Raw genomic sequence first — 15,076 nt, forward strand, 5'->3', positions numbered from 1 at the left:
GGCCACTGTGAGAACAGAATGCCGGTCCAGGTGGGCATGCGGCCTGATCCAGTGGGCTCTTCTTATGCTCCTAAAAAAAATATATGCATAGCTAACGGGTGTGTTTGTAAAAACTCTGGAGTCTCATGCCACCATCCTTTTCTCTTCCAGAGAGGTCTCCCAACCAAGCGGCATGGAAAGCTTTGAAGTGCCTGCTTGACTTCTCTGTCAAGGTCGGGTACCTGTCTCCAGATTACCTCGTAGTAGCCCACAGCGACATCAGCAACCTGACGCACCACTTTAGCTAATGGGGCCTCCTGCTGCCACCGCGCAATTTCTGTTCTCATCCTGAAGCAAAGTTCTTAACCTGAAGACCTATTTCTGGGTTAGCGGAGTCTGTAACCTGAAGCATATGTAACCTGAAGCGTATGTAACCCGAGGTACCACTGTACTGAGCTTGATGAACCGATGAGGCAATGTACTCTGCCCCTATTTAAATGAACCCTTTGTTCAGAACCACGAGGACTACAGTAGATTCTTATTCTATGTTTAAGGGAAGGGCCACAGGTCACTGGCAGAGCATCTGCTTTGCATGCAAAAGGTCCCAGGTTCTGGGAAGCTGCTGCCATTTATCATGGAAAATATTGAGCTGGATGGAGCAATGGTTAAAGGCAGCTTCCTGCGTTCCTGCTATGCAAACAAATGACCAAGTGATAAATAAAGCACTGAAAGGCTGATTCATTACAACGTGCAGCTTTTAATAATACATCCAGGCACAGAACTGGGAGCCAGAGCAGTACACCAGGGGAGCAAGAAGGCTATTGGAGGAACAGCGATTGCAAATAGCATGGAATACAGGACATATCCTATATTTCAGCTGTGTGGCTGTCTACCAGCCAGACTATCAAAGACAATGTACATACAGATGTTCAACAACTATACTGGTGAAGAGTTAAGCCATCCAGTGATGGATTGAGAAGGATGGGCGAACCATCAGATGATGTCCACAGAACTGGATTGGCTGACAACAAAGTAGATCCTGTCCACCATTTCCCCTCCAGGTTGTGTATATCTGTTTTAAGAGCAGATATGAAGGGTCATATGCAGCTAAGTCACACTCAGAGCAAACCCACTGGATTGTAGCCAACTACTCAGAGGAGACCCATTGCAAGTTAGCCGTGTCCAGCAGGCCTTTTCAGAGTGGGGTAACCATTGGCTACAAGCCACTGAAATTAATGGGCTTAGGTTAGGGCAGAAATAACATGATGTTACAACCAAGTTCACAGCAAGATGGAAGTCAATGAAGCTGACACCTAGGTGTTACTTCCTGCATCCATCTCCAGCCCTCCTTCTCTCGTGGGTTTTTGCTTTGGCTGTTTACTTCAGGGGTTTCTTAGCAGCACTTTGGATCCTGGGTCTGTTGAGGAGGACACTTTTGCTGTGGAGGGAGGCAATCCTGTTGAGGAGGACACTTTTGCTGTGGAGGGAGGCAATCCTGTTGAGGAGGACACTTTTGCTGTGGAGGGAGGCAATCCTGTTGAGGAGGACAACATTGAGGAGGAACCTGGCAAGGCTGCTTGCATTGTTGCTGCTGCTGCGACATCTTGGATTGCTGGAGAAACTTGGAGGAGGAAGAAAAAGAACACGATTCACCATTACTGATTGCATCGATGCTTCAGAAGATTAGCAAAATGGAAGGGGGAAATAAACAATTAATGGAATAAGTGGGCATGTCTTGAGAGGTGTCAACTTTAAATCAGGGGTGGGGAACCTGCTGGAGAGTCATGTCTTCTCCCAAAGAATCCTGGGAACTGTAGCTTGTGAAGGGTGCTGAGAGTTGTAAGGAGAACACTATTCCCCTTTCAGAGCTACACACCCCAGAGCAATTTAACCAACAATCCCAGGGAACTCTGGGGATTGTAGTTCTGTGCAGGGAACTGGGGTCCCCTTACAATTTTAGATGCCTAGCACAGATGGGGCCAGTATTATTAAAAAAGAAAATACAGATTGAAAACAAGAATTCAGTAATAGCAGGGTCCAATCCTTTGGTGCAGAGCAAAAAGAGAGGCCTTATAAGCATCTGAAGCAACTGTTGGGTGAAGCTTCATCAGAGACAAGGGCATTCCATAATGATTGTGTTGGGTTGCTCAACCAACTTTCCATCCACCTTACAGTAGCATCACCCAGCCCATGTATTCCCTACTTGTCAACAAGCATATCATTGACAAATCCTTCAGTGAAGTCAAGATACATTATGTGAATGGTTTTCCCATGATCTGCCTCCTCGGTGGAGAACATTAGTAAATAATAATTATAATTATGAACAATGACATTAGGCATGTCTGAGGCTGCTAACCTAGGTACATTAACTAGGTAATATCCCACTGAGTTTGGTGGGGCTTAATTCTGAGTAAACTTTCCGGTCACCTCCGCTTTCTCCTGAAGATACATCCTAGACCACCCCAACTTGCTGCCCCCTAGACAAACCCCATCATCGCTGACCATTGTCCATGCTGGTTGTGGCTGATGGGAGCTGTAGCACAACAACACCTCCTTTATACCTCCACAAGTGCATTTAACATGGGATCCCTGATTGGTTGGGCCAATTGTCTAAGACAGGGCTGGGGAACCTGTCCCTCAAGATGTTGCTGGGTCCCATCTCTCATCAACACTGGCCATTGGCCATTGGGAATGATGGGAATTGGGGTCCAGCCACATCAGGAGGATCACAGCTTTCCTCTCCCTGAAATAAACTAATGCTTTTCCTCCACCTAAGTTACCTCCATCGCAACACTTTATTCTTCTAATGCAATTGCAGGACTCCAACTCCCATCTCCCTTGACCATGCTGGCTGCTGGGGATGCTGGGAGCTGGAGTCAAACAACATCTTGAAGTCACCAAACTGGAGAAGACTGCTATGTTCTGAAATCTAGCTTCGTCGGGAACATGCAACTTCCCAGCCAAAAAAAAGCTAACTAATTCTACTTACCTGATGTGACGTTCAGTCAAGGCTCAATCAAGCATGAGAAGCAAAGTTTAGTGAAGAGTCCTAGGAAGTGAGGGACTTTTTATACACTCACTTCATACGTTGGTTTGATTGAGTAAGGAAAAGTGGGGGGGGGGGAGATGTTTCACCTGGCTGAGTAAAGGATGATTTTGCAATCTCGACATGTCCATGCAGCAACAGCATCAGAACAGTCATGTTCCAAGGTATCATTATCTTTTGGGGAAGAAGAGTTCATTTCTGGGCCCATGCATTGTGTCAATGAGAACCCCACCTAGATATTCATTGGAAAGGAAGAAGCGTTGTCATCATCTGTCTTCTGCCTCATGTTGCTTGCTCAACGCAGGAAACCACCTAATCGGTTGACAAAATGCCAAACAAAAATTTAAACAGATGGATAACTGGGAATAGAGAAGAAATGCAGTTTGCATTTTAATCAAATGATTATTTCAAATTCATTAATAAGGCAACCAAAGGCAGGCTGCAGCCAGACAGAATGGTAAGAACGTCAAATTTACTTAAGAATTATACATAAAAATATATAAGAACTTGGCTACGGTAAATAGAACACGCATAAAAAACAGAATCTCAAATATCAAGGGAGGCTTCATGATCTGGTCAAAACTGAGCAACTTCAAATTTATCTGTATGATGCTCTACAGACCTGTCCGAACCGAACAACAGATATTTAATCTTACCCATATTGCCACAGGTAGCAACCACTGCTAAAACTTTCCCTGAATATTTTTGCCTCAGGCAACTGTCATGCTATACATTTAAAGCACTCTGATACAGTGACGTAGCGTGGGGGGTGCAGGGGGGGCCGGCTGCACCGGGCACAACATCTGGGGGTTAGGGTTAGGGGGTGCAAATCCACGGGTTAGGGGGTGCAAATTACTTGCCTTGCCCCGGGTGCTGAAAACCCACGCTACGCCACTGCTCTGATAGCAGATAAAGAATTCTGAGAGCTGTAGTTTGTTAAGGGTGATGAGAATTGCTATGAAGTTCATAGTCCCCTTACAAGAGCTACAATTCCCAGAGTTCCCTGTGAAGAGGGATTGATTGTTAAACTGCTTTGGGAATTGTAGCTCCTTGAGGGGAAAGGGAGTGGGGTCTCCTAACAACTATCAGCACTCTTGAGAAACTATAGTTCCCCTGGAGTAAATTTACGGATTATTTGAAAAGTATTTGTGACGACCAGACGACGTTTGTAGGTTTGCAAGAAGTTCTGTGAGAAATAATATTAGAAATATTGCAAAAATGGAGAAGGAGACGTGACATGTTAAGAAAGTAAAGGCAATATTAAGTTAGGAAATGCGTAAGAAGTGATTAAGACGGAGGATTATCAGAGGTGCTGATGGAAGTCCAATAAGAATGTATTTGTGATAAATTGTGTGGTATGTTTTATAATTTTGTATGCTAAAAACCAATAAAAATATTTAATAAAAAAAAAGAGAAACTATAGTTGCCATGATTCTTTGTGGGGAAGCCATAGTTATCTAAAGTGGTATCATAATGAACATGAAGTGAATGTGGCTTAACTTAGGTTCATTCATTTCAGTGGGTTTATTCTCAGTAGAAATTAGCTGGCTATGACACATAGGGGTTGGGAATATCCTGATCACGATTCCTAGATGATGCAATGCACCTAGTACTATTATTATTGGGTTGGATCCAATGGTCCCCTAACAAAGAGTAGACCCACTGAAGGTAACTAAACATGACTGATTTGGATCCATTAATATAAATGGGTTTACTTTGAGTCAGACTTAGATACCAGCCATTGTACATAAAAGAGCATATGTTAGTGAAAACAACAAGCAAAAATGCAGTAAATTAGGGTAAATGGCTTTTAGAAATTGTGCAGGATTAATTTTCATGAGGATTTAGAGCAGGCTTCCTCAATCTCAGCCCTCCAGATGTTTTGAGACTACAATTCCCAGCATCCCTGACCACTGGTCCTGCTAGCTAGGGATCATGGGAGTTGTAGGCCAAGAACATCTGGAAGGCCGAGGTTGGGGAAGTCTGATTTAGAGGGGGGGAATCACACAAGTTAATGTGAAAAATGGGGAGAACTGAACTTAATATTGGTAAAACAAGAAACTGAGAGAAACAGAAATTGACAGATTTTTCTATGGCAACAAAAAAACCTGAGTCATCACAATCTCTATGAGAGACATAATTGCCGACAAAAATATGCATTCCTACAAAAATAAGCATTCCCTAAACGAACGATGAGTTTTTGTGAGGACTTTATAAACAAACACCACACATAGCAAAGTGTATTTCCTGTGCGTGCATATTTCGCCTGTCAGGCCACACTGCATCATGGGCTTTGGAGTGGTCATGAAGGAAGACGCATTCAAGAACTGTCTGGGACTTAGCTTACAAACGGTGACATCATCGTGCCAAGTGGGGTGGTGATTACTATGAACCAGCAGCACTTGCCACAAGTGTTGCAGTATTGTTGCAGTATTTCGTCTTCCTCTTCAGGATGCCAGCCAGCCATGCCCACAGACATCCCACTCCATCCCATCTCTCCCCCTCCAGCAGATGCCATGTCTGGGTTGCCATATTTCAAAAACTGAAAATCCGGACACACAAATTGAGCTTTTTTCTTCTTCTTTTCAAAATCAACACTTCCAATGTGGGCTGCCATATGCCTCAGTTTTCCCGGACGTTTTAGCCGCTTCTTGAAAACCTCACCCGGAAGCCATTTTTTGAAGGACGGATCAAGGCTGGTGAGGACGTGAAAGAAACTGTGAGAATCACGAGGAAGGGAGCATTGCCAAAGGTGATGAAACTTTCATGTGCTTCACCCCATTTCCTGCAATCTCCCACAGTCAGAGCTTTATGTCCTTAATTAAGTAATTAATATCCTGTCGGAGCCAAATGTCCTTAATTAATTCCTATTATATATTTCTGTAAAAAAAAGGAATAAATTACTGACTGTTCCCAATGTGATCCCGTAATGCCGAAAGGAACTTCGCCAACATACCAGGAAGACAACTCAAAACAACAGCCATATGGGTAAACAGGTTATATCTATTAAAATAGAACAAATTGAAGAGTTTCAAAAGCAGCCTCAGTAAGCCAAGTTTGACAAGGTAACCAAGCCAAATATGTTTGGAGAGGTGGCCGGAAATCGGTGGGGGGCGGAAGTCTCATACCCTCCAACAATTCTCCGGTGAAAATAGGGACGGATGTCCTATTCTATTATTAGTATTATCATTGTTTTGCCCCAGCCATTCTGAGTGGCTTCCAACATATATAAAAACATGATAAAACATTAAACATTTTTTTAAAAAAAACTTCCCTATACAGAGCTGCATTTGGATTGCTCAAGGACTGGATAACTCCATAAAGGTAAAGGTAAAGGTACCCCTGCCCGTACGGGCCAGTCGTGTCCGACTCTGGGGTTGCGCGCCCATCTCGCTCTAGAGGCCGGGGGCCAGCGCTGTCCGAAGACACTTCCGGGTCACGTAACCAGCATGACAAGCTGCATCTGGCGAGCCAGCGCAGCACACGGAAACGCCGTTTACCTTCCCGCTAGTAAGCGGTCCCTATTTATCTACTTGCACCCGGGGGTGCTTTCGAACTGCTAGGTTGGCAGGCGCTGGGACCGAGCAATGGGAGCACACCCCGCCGCGGGGATTCGAACCGCCGACCTGACGATCGGCAAGTCCTAGGCGCTGAGGTTTTACCCACAGCGCCACCCGCGTCCCCGGATAACTCCATACCCTCCAACAATTCTCTGATGAAAATAGGGACATCCTAGGGAAAACCTTTTAATGAGGGTGAAAGAGAAGAGCGCAAAATATGGTCTGAAGCTCAACATAAAAAAAAACGAAGATCATGGCCACTGATCCCATCACCTCCTGGCAAATAGAAGGGGAAGAAATGGAGGCAGTGAGAGATTTTACTTTCTTGGGCTCCATGATCACTGCAGATGGTGACAGCAGCCACGAAATTAAAAGACGCCTGCTTCTTGGGAAAAAAGCAATGACAAACCTAGACAGCATCTTAAAAAGCAGAGACATCACCTTGCCAACAAAGGTCCGTACTTGGTTTTCCTACTTGGTTTTCCAAGTAGTGATGTATGGAAGTGAGAGCTGGACCATAAAGAAGGCTGATCGCCGAAGAATTGATGCTTTTGAATTCTGGTGCTGGAGGAGACTCTTGAGAGTCCCATGGACTGCAAGAAGATCAAACCTCTCCATTCTGAAGGAAATCAGCCATGAGTGCTCACTGGAAGGACAGATCGTGAAGCTGAGACTCCAAGACTTTGGCCACCTCATGAGAAGAGAAGTCTCCTTGGAAAAGACCCTGATGTTGGGAAAGATGGAGGGCACAAGGAGAAGGGAACGACAGAGGATGAGATGGTGGGACAGTGTTCTCGAAGCTACCAGCATGAGTTTGACCAAACTGCGGGAGGCAGTGGAAGACAGAAGTGCCTGGCATGCTCTGGTCCATGGGGTCACGAAGAGTCAGACATGACTAAATGACTAAACAACAACAACAAATACCGCTTTAAATGCACAGTGCAGATGAGGGATGAGGACAGGAAAGGTTTAGTAAAATCCGCGCTTTTTTTTTTTAATCTACAGGCCCCCCCAATCAAATAAAGTTATGGGATCTCTGGGCGTTGGGGCTGGAGGAAGAGGACTAAGGTTCAGCGGAAATTACGCAGCGAGTTCCCGTAAACAGCGAGACAATTGATGTTTCTAACATGAATGCTCACCCATCATTTATGATGCATAATGGATTGAGGAAATGCTTTCCTCTTTCTCAGAAAGCAGTGCTCAGAGGATGATGCAGCCAATAGTGGCCAAAGGTATTATCATCATCCAATTAACAATTAGGTGGAGTTTCTGCTGGGGAAGAAAATAAATAAATAAATAAACGGACTCTCCTTCCCAAATGATCATGCAATCTTCCTCCGTGACTACCCTGCTGATGCACACAAACAAATTAAGATCACAAATTAAGATCTACTCAACAACTGGAGAGGGTGTTCCCCTTTTGATTTTTGATTTATTTATTTATTTTGGACAGGTGAGTGAAATTCTTCCGATGCAAACAGGAACTTCATGTTGGCATATATATAAGACATCGCCTCTGCAGGCTCCTCATTCTACTTTGCTACCTGACCACTTGAGTGTTGACCGTTTCTGAGCTTGGGTAAGCAGCACTGGTTGTTATGTTTTGGGGGTGGTGTTTTTTTTCAAAGGCTGCTTTTGTTGTCAAGACTGGTTTTAAGATGGTGGTTTTGGGAGGGAAAACTGTGGGTGGCGTAGGTGGCAACTCCCTGGGGCCCTGGATGCCCGAGCACCCACAAAATTCCCCGTGAAGGGGCTGGGCAACCACAAATTTCAGTGCCAGGGCCATACAAGCTTCATGGCTCAACACTGGATCTGGCCTGGTGGAACGCTCTGCCTCATGAGACCAGGGCCCTGCAGGATCTGATTTCATTCCACAGAGCCTGTAAGACAGAGTGGTTCCGCCTGGCCTTTGGCTTGGAACCAGCCTGATCCCCTCCCCATCTTTCCTTTTCCTTCTGTGATGGAACCCCTATTTGGGGACTTCCCTGGCTTTTTTCTGGCTCACTTAGGACCAGTCTGGATAGTTGGCCTTGGTGAAAATTTGATGTTTTTGATCCGGGCTTTCACTGAAATGAGGCTGCATTTTAAGTTGTATCTTAATCCTGTTTTTAAGTTGTATTTTAATCCATTGTTTTTATACTTGATGTTAGCCGCCCTGAGCCCGGTCTTGGCCGGGGAGGGTGGGGTATAAATAAAATTAAATAAATAAATAAATGGCAATCATGGCCCCGGGCACTCATGGTTTGCAGGGCCAAGTTGGTACTCCTGTTGGATGGAACATGGGAAGTTGCCTTATATACTGGCTTGGCCCATTGGTCTATCTAGCCTGGTATTGTTAACACTGATTCACAGTGACTCTCTAGGGTTTCCGATGGGGAGATTTTCCATGCCCTACTTGGAAATGCTGGGGACTGAGCCCAGTACTTTCTTCTGCAAGTCAGGTGATCTACCACTGTGGTTTCATATTTCCCAAAGATGATCCAAATGGGACATTGATTGTCGACATGAAGAGGGCCGAGAGGCCAGCTGGCTAGCCCCAGCTGGGCCGTCTCCTTCCAGCCATCCCGCTGCGTAGACCATCACCTCTGCTCTAACGTAAATCAGCAACCCGGCTTCAAAGCCAGGGCACACTATCAGCAGATCGAACTGCACACACAGAATAGGTGTGAGGCTTGTGGAAGCATACAACAACTACAGATTTATTAACCATAAATCAGGACAAAGAAACATGTCGTCTCTCTCTCTCTCTCTCTCTCTCTCTCTCTCTCTCTCTCTCTCTCATCGTCTCAGAGAGAACAGCTAAAAGCAAAAGCTATAAATACAACGGAAGTTCTCAGCTTACTGAGCTGGAATGTAAACAGACATGTGACACATAACAATCCCTTGTCTGTTCCTTAAGGTGGAATGGAAATGTCAACATTGATATCCTGACAAGGCGGAGTTAAATGATGACTTGCAAAGCTGTGGTTTTCCCTGAAGCAGGGATGGGGGACCTGTGGAACTTCAGATGTCGCTGGAGTTCATCTCCTATCATCCCTGATGGGACCTTGAGTCCAAGGACATTGGACTACAACTTCCATCATCCCTAACCATTTCTTTTTCATATCTTGTCTTTCATTTACTTGTTTCAATGACCTCCTCACATCTCCCTTTTTTGTATTCCAGTTCAATTAGCTATTTCAGCAAATCCTTTCCAGCTTTCTCATTTTTTGTCCTATAATTTATCTTAACCTAATCTAACCTTATTTTTTCCCCTTTGGCCCATTAAACAATCTATTCTTACTTAATTCTTTATAACATTCCTACTAAAGCCATATAGCTTCATTCCAACATCCTTCTAACATTCATTAATTTTACAGTGTTTCTGTAAATAGTCTTTAAATTTTTTCCAATCTTCTTCCACCGACTCTTCTCCCTGGTCTCGGATTCTGCCAGTCATTTCCGCCAGTTCCATATAGTCCATCAACTTCATCTGCCATTCTTCCAAAGTGGGTAGATCTTGTGTCTTCCAATACTTTGTGATGAGTATTCTTGCTGCTGTTGTAGCATACATAAAGAAAGTTCTATCCTTCTTTGGCACCAATTGGCCGACCATGCCCAGGAGAAAGGCCTCTGGTTTCTTCGGGAAGGTATATTTAAATACCTTTTTCATTTCATTATAAATCATCTCCCAGAATGTCTTAATCCTTGGGCATGTCCACCAAAGGTGAAAGAATGTACCTTCAGTCTCATTACATTTCCAACATTTATTATCGGGCAAATGGTAGATTTTTGCAAGCTTGACTGGTGTCACATCCCTAACCATTGACCAATGCTGGCCAACGGGTTGTTGAGAGTTGGGTCCCAACTGGCGGGTTGTTGAGAGTTGGGTCCCAACAACGTATGGAGGGTCCTGGGCTCCTCATTCCTGCTTTACTCCTCTGTAGGTGCATTTAATATGTGATCCCTGATTGTTTGGGACATGATTGGTAAAAGGCAAGTCTACACCATGACTGTTCAAAGTGGTAGCAATAGTGGTTTTCATTCACAGTGAATGTGACCTAGGGCAGGAGTGGAAAGTAATGGATTCCCTCCCAAAGAATGCTGGGAAACGTAGTTGTTATGATGCTGAGAGGAGACTCCCTATTCCCCTCAGAGAGCTACAACTCCCAGAGTGGTTTATCAACCCCTCCCTCTTTCCAGAGATCTCTGAAAATTGTGAGAGCACTTGACAAACTATAGTTCCTACCATTCTTTGGTGGAAGCCATGAGTTTCCTCAAATGATGTGATACTTCTTCAAATGTACAGTGCAAATGAGGCCTAAATAAATAAGGTGGTTCTGGTCCCTGGTTCTTTGAATTTCACACTGCTGAAAATTCATGCATTGGGTACTATTTTTGTGTTATATATATATATATATATATATATATATATATATATATATATATATGGTATATGGGTAACTGTGCCCCTGAAGGCACCAGGTGCGCAGCCTGGGAGTCATTTTGGACTCACAGCTGTCCATGGAGGCACAGGTCAATTCTGTGTCCAGGGCAGCTGTCTACAAGCTCCATGTGGTACGCAGGCTGAGACCCTTCCTGCCCGTGGACTGTCTCGCCAGAGTGGTGCATGCTCTGGTTATCTCTCGCTTGGACTACTGCAGTGCACTCTAAATGGGGCTACCTCTGAAGGTGACCCGGAAACTGCAACTAATCCAGAATGTGGCAGCTAGACTGGTGACTGGGAGCGGCCGCCGAGACCACACAACACCGGTCTTCAAAGACACCTGTCTTGGCTCCTAGTACGTTTCCAAGCACAATTCAAAGTGTTGGTGCTGACCTTTCAAGCCCTAAAGGGCCTCGGTCCAGTATACCTGAAGGAGCGTCTCCACCCCCATCGTTCTGCCCGGACGCTGAGGTGCAGCACCAAGGGCCTTCTGGCAGTTCCCTCACTGCAAGAAGTCAAGTTACAGGGAACCAGGCAGAGGGTCTTCTCGGTGGTGGCGCCCACCTTGTGGAACGCCCTCCCATCAGATGTTCAAAGAGAAGAACAACTTCCAGACTTTAGAAGACATCTGAAGGTGGCCCTCTTTAGGGAAGCTTTTAATGTTTGATGCATTACGGTATTTTGATGTTTTGTTGGAGGCCCCCCAGTGTCTGGGAAGGCGCAGCCAGATGGGCAGGGTATAAATATTAAATTGTTGCTGTTGTTGTTGTTGTTATATATTAAAGATCTCTCTCTTTGTCTTCTAGGCTTCTCTAAATCAGCAGAAGATGTCTTACCAAAGTCAGCAATGCAAGCAAACTTGCCCACCCCCTCCTCAATGCAAGAAGGCACCTCAGAAATGCTGCCCACCACCTCAGCAGTGCTGCCCCCCTCCCCAGAAGTGCTGCCCCCCACCTCAGCAGTGCTGCCCCCCTCCTCAGCAATGCTGCCCCCCTCCTCAGCAGTACTGCCCCCCTCCTCAGCAATGCTGCCCCCCTAAGCAGTGCTGCCCTCCCAAACAGGACCCCCCATGCTGTTAAGCGACGTCTGCCACAGCCTACCCAGAGAAGTCCCCGCAAGGAGAAGGGTAGGAGGGAAGGAATGGAATATGGAAGCATGGTCTGATATTTATGATCCCATTCGTTTTCCATCCACCTTTGCTGTCGGCTCCATTCTAGCAAACACTTTCCTACCTCTTTCAAAAAGGCAAGCTGAGAAGAACAGAAAATCTGGGAATTGATGTTTCCAGGGCACACAGGACCCCAGCCCATCTAGTCCCGTCAACATCAATGGACACTCATCTAGTCATCAGCTCAGAACATCGATAGCCAATGGATATCTGTGTGTCTCACCCTGACAGACCTTGTGAGCGCTCAGCTGAAGAGTCCTGTCTGGAAAAAAAACCTTCTTTGCAACCTAATTTCCCCTATATTTATTTTATGATGTATCCAAAATAGCACATTGAATCATCTGGTTCACCCTTTCCCCCTTACAATATATCTTTTCTTCCAATGTATTGCTCTGGGCTCTGACGGCAAGATATTATTAAAATTTATGCACAAGCATCAGTCTGCCTTCTCAAAGTCGTTCTTCCCTGTGTGTCTTATTGCAGGATTTGTACTGCAATGGTTGCTTTGGTCTGGCCAATGGGAGGTGTTCCCTGGCAGGGAATCCTGAGAAGTGTGGGTCCAGTGTAGTGTAGTGGTTAGAGTATCAGGCTGGGAGCTGCAAGACCAAGGTTCTAGTCCCCACTCAGCCATGAAGCTCTCTGGGTGACTTTGGGCCAGCTGCCACCTCTCAGACTAACCTACCTCACAGGGTTTGTGTGGGGATTAAATGAGGATGGGGAGAACCATGTATATAGGAGACTATGGTCCTTCAGATTGCCTGGGCCTAACTGTACAGGAGGAAGAAGAAGAAGAAGAAGAAGAAGAAGAAGAAGAAGAAGAAGAAGAAGAGGAGGAGGAGGAGGAGGAGGAGGAGGAGGAGGAGGAGGAGGAGTGGGAGTGGGGGGAGTAGTTTGGATCTGATATCCCGCTTTATTGCTACCCGAAGGAGTCTCAAAGCGGCTAACATTCTCCTTTCCCTTCCTCCCCCACCACAAACTGTGAGGTGAGTGGGGCTGAGAGACTTCAGAGAAGTGTGACTGGCCCAAGGTCACCCAGCAGCTGCAGGTGGAGGAGCAGGGAATCGAACCCGGTTCACCAGATTACGAGACTACTGCTCTTAACCACTACACCACACTGGCAGAGCTTTCCAAACTGTGTGACTTGACAAGTTAATGGGTCAGCTGCAGTGTGTAGGTGTGTCAGGCGAATGGTCCCCACGCTCCACCCGGGACTGGAAAGGGGTTAGTTTAACCTCCAGTTTGTTAGTAAAACTGAATTACCATGTCACAAAATGATGTACATCTAAAAAGTGTGTCACCAACATGAAAATTTGGGAAAGCTCTGGTATAAAGGTAAAAGGTGAAGGACCCCTGGATGGTTAAGTCCAGTCAAAGGCGACTATGGGGTTGCGGTGCTCGTCTCGCTTTCAGGCTGAGGGAGCCGGCGTTTGTCCACAGACAGCTTTCCAAGTCATGTGGCCAGCATGACTAAACCACTTCTGGCGCAACGGGACACCATGACAGAAAGCAGAGCGCACAGAAATACCATTTACCTCTCCGTCACAGCAGTATCTATTTATCTACTTGCACTGGCGTGCTTTTTAACTGCTAGGTTGGCAGGAGCTGGGACAGAGCAATGGGAACTCTGCCGTGGGGATTCGAACTGCCAACCTTCTGAATAGCAAACCCTTAGTGGTTTAGCCAGGCATGGCCAAACTTGGCCCTCCAACTGTTTTGGGACTACAACTCCCATCATCCCTAGCTAACAGGAATAGTGGTCAGGGATGATGGGAATTCTAGTCCCAAAACAGCTGGAGGGCCAAGTTTGGCCATGCCTGGTTTAGACCATAGCGCCACCCACATCTCATGGTATAGGGCTTTATGGACCATAAGCAGCACTTTGAATTGTCCCTACAAACAGACGAATAGCCCGTGGAGCTGTTTTAACAAGGGAGTCATATGGGCTTCTTACAAAGCCCATGGACCTATGGGAACAACCACATAACCTCCAACATTTCTATGGTGAAAATAGGGATGTTCTATGCCAATAGCAACAACAACAGCAGCAGCTATTATTATTATTATTATTATTATTATTATTATTATTCCACCCAACTGACTGGAGTATACAGGGCTGCCTTCAGATGTCTTCTAAAAGTTGTATAGTTACTCATCTCCTTTGCTCCAGGGTTGCATAGCTCCATACCCTCCAACATTCTTCCAGTGAAAATAGGGACATCCTAAGCAAAAGGGGAGGGACACGGGTGGCACTGTGGTCTAAACCACAGAGCCTAGGGCTTGCCGATCAGAAGGTCGGTGGTTCAAATCCCCACGACGGGGTGAGCTCCCGTTGCTCGGTCCCTGCTCCTGTCAACCTAGCAGTTCGAAAGCAAGTCAAAGTGCAAGTAGATAAATAGGTACCGCTCCAGCAGGAAGGTAAACGGTGTTTCTGTGCATTGCTCTGGTTTCACCAGAAGCGGCTTAGTCATGCTGGCCACATGACCCGGAAAAACTGTCTGCAGACAAACGTCGGCTCCTTCGACCAGTAAAGCGAGATGAGCACCGCAACCCCAGAGTCGCCCACGACTGGGCCTAACAGTCAGGGGTCCCTTTACCTTTAAAGAAAAGGGGAATATTCCAGGATCCAATCAGAAACCAGGACGGCTTCTGTAAATCCGGGACTGTCCCTGGAAAATAGGGACAATTGGAGGGTCTGCAAACCCGCATATTCAATAGTCAAGAATGGCAGGAGTTGTGGTCCGGTAATGTATGGAGGGCCACTGATTTTCCATCTCTGCTGTTTAAGAACCCTCCCAGTACAGTGGTACCTCGGGTTAAGTACTTAATTCGTTCCGGAGGTCCGTACTTAACCTGAAACTGTTCTTAACCTGAAGCACCACTTTAGCTAATGGGGCCTC

At 45.9% G+C, this 15,076-nt stretch overlaps 1 long non-coding RNA gene across 1 annotated transcript; it reads right to left on the reverse strand.

Annotated features, from left to right (window-relative positions):
* Positions 1-716: 716 nt before the first annotated feature.
* LOC310751525 lies at positions 717-3,335 on the reverse strand. Its single transcript, XR_014542591.1, has 2 exons — positions 2,969-3,335; positions 717-1,600 (listed from the first exon to the last, which is right to left on the reverse strand). It is a non-coding gene; the product is annotated as an uncharacterized lncRNA (long non-coding RNA).
* Positions 3,336-15,076: the final 11,741 nt, after the last annotated feature.

Source organism: Podarcis filfolensis, assembly GCF_964270895.1.
Source record: "Podarcis filfolensis genome assembly, chromosome: 16".
Lineage (NCBI taxonomy): Eukaryota > Metazoa > Chordata > Lepidosauria > Squamata > Lacertidae > Podarcis > Podarcis filfolensis.